Source organism: Schistocerca americana, unplaced genomic scaffold (assembly GCF_021461395.2).
Source record: "Schistocerca americana isolate TAMUIC-IGC-003095 unplaced genomic scaffold, iqSchAmer2.1 HiC_scaffold_352, whole genome shotgun sequence".
Classification (NCBI taxonomy): Eukaryota; Metazoa; Arthropoda; class Insecta; order Orthoptera; family Acrididae; genus Schistocerca; species Schistocerca americana.
The window spans coordinates 137,887-140,000 of record NW_025726074.1 but is presented as its reverse complement, the minus strand read 5'-3'; the positions used below and the strand labels follow the sequence as shown (position 1 = coordinate 140,000).

Below are 2,114 nucleotides of genomic sequence, written 5' to 3'. Positions count from 1 at the left end.
GTGCGATCAGCCCAAAGTTATTCAGAGTCACCAAGGCAAACGGACCGGACGAGCCGACCGATTGGTTTTGATCTAATAAAAGCGTCCCTTCCATCTCTGGTCGGGACTCTGTTTGCATGTATTAGCTCTAGAATTACCACAGTTATCCAAGTAACGTGGGTACGATCTAAGGAACCATAACTGATTTAATGAGCCATTCGCGGTTTCACCTTAATGCGGCTTGTACTGAGACATGCATGGCTTAATCTTTGAGACAAGCATATGACTACTGGCAGGATCAACCAGGGAGCTGCGTCAACTAGAGCTGAGCAGCCGGCCGCCCGGGAGTGTGTCCCGGGGGCCCGCGCGAACACGCAAGCGTCCGCTCAATTATTCTGCAAACAGGAGGAGGCTGAGCTCCCCTGCACGATACACCTCGAAACCCTCTCAGGTCCCGGCGGCGCGCAGCGCCGTCCTAAGTACTTGGTCGGGTTCGAGAGAGGCGCAATCGCCCGGAGTTTGGCGAGTAGACGCTTTAGGTGCGACCACCCGTGCTCCCAACTGAGCTTGCCGCTGCCGACAGAGGCCCGGGAGCGTGCTGTCGTGGCATTGCCGGCGGGAGACAACACGCGCCACCTACGGTGGCCGGCAGCTCCAACGCCAGCGCCACAGAAGGACAAAAGCCCCACTTGGGTGCCGAAGCGAACTCTCCCAGCACAGCGCACGCGCCAACACGTCCGCACAGCTGCGATACAAACCACCTGCGAGAACCGCAGAGGCGACCGAGCAGCAGACGGCGTCGCGGCGCCGAGCGCCGGGCGGCGGCGCATCCTCAGCGCACACAGTCCTCAATCGGACCAGCACACTGCAGATGTCCACCGCGCTTCGCACCGGGCCCGCGAGGACCTACTTTGGCCGCACGGCGCCGCGTGCAGGGTGCGCCGGCGCGCAGCTGCGCCGCCTGCCGCCTCCGTCGGCCGGCGCGCCTGCCACTGGCCGCCCCCACCAGCCGGCTGTAGCGCGTGCGCCCACGCACCGCGCGGCCAGCACGCCGGGAGGCCCCCCCTCACCGGCCGGGGACGGTCCCACCCAGCCACCGCCGCGTATCGCTTCACACCCACATGCCATTCACGTTCGTGGGCATGGTGGGTATCGCTGAAACAACCGGTTGGTAGCTCAACCGATCGTCGCCATCACTGATTCACCTCTAGCGAGAACAACCGCACCACAACGGTTTACCAGTTGTTCATTTGCGTAACGTCACCAGCAAACGTAGACGTCCATCGCCATTTGCAAATTCAACGATTGTTGCATGCCTGTGTCAGGTGTCACGACACACTATGTCTGCCCACATACACGCAACAACATGTGCACGCTTCGCGAACACGTGGAAGGTGGCCCCCGTACGTATGCGATGTCCATTGCGCGAACGACTGTCAACCGGCCTCTGTCGCATGTCGCAGATGTGGAACGCAGTGCACCATGCTGTCACGGTGTGTGAGAAGAGACGACTACGTCTGACAACACGCGCCACTACATCAACAGACGGCTCATGCTGATCGCCATCCAGGGCATACCACACTGCAATCCGGCTCTTATAGGGAGACGACACATAGCTGAGTGCACAACAGTTGGACCGCATGGTTCGCCGTTGTTGGCGCAGTCGTTGTACGGTCACATGTACCACGATGTATCATTCAGTACATGAGGACCAATGTGCAGTACAGTGTGTGATTTGGACGTACAACATCAGCGGACAGTTGACACAGGCCGTACCACAGCGTAGGCTAAGTGCTTCGCCATGCGAATGCCAATGAACAACTGCGAAGGGCATTGAGCATGTACGTCCTGCTGCCATCCACATTACAGTGTATCGCTGCAAGGTGTTTAACATGAAGCGATACACTGGGGACCAGGCAGTGCGAGTAGCAAACTATATTGCGGGGGTTGCAGTTAGGCAACACTACACTAATTTAACGCGTCGTATGACAATTACAGAGCGGGTTAAGGCCCAACGTGTGTTGGGTTAAGGCCCAACGTGTGTTGGGTTAAGGCCCAACGTGTGTTGGGTTAAGGCCCAACGTGTGTTGGGTTAAGGCCCAACGTGTGTTGGGTTAAGGCCCAACGTGTGTTGG

At 58.6% G+C, this 2,114-nt stretch overlaps 1 non-coding gene across 1 annotated transcript in view; it reads right to left on the bottom strand.

Annotated features, from left to right (window-relative positions):
• Positions 1–288, bottom strand: part of LOC124580785 — a 1,910-nt gene extending 1,622 nt beyond the window's left edge. The window contains exon 1 of the ribosomal RNA XR_006973313.1: positions 1–288. This exon is cut by the window's left edge and continues 1,622 nt beyond it. This is a non-coding gene — a ribosomal RNA (small subunit ribosomal RNA).
• Positions 289–2,114: the final 1,826 nt, after the last annotated feature.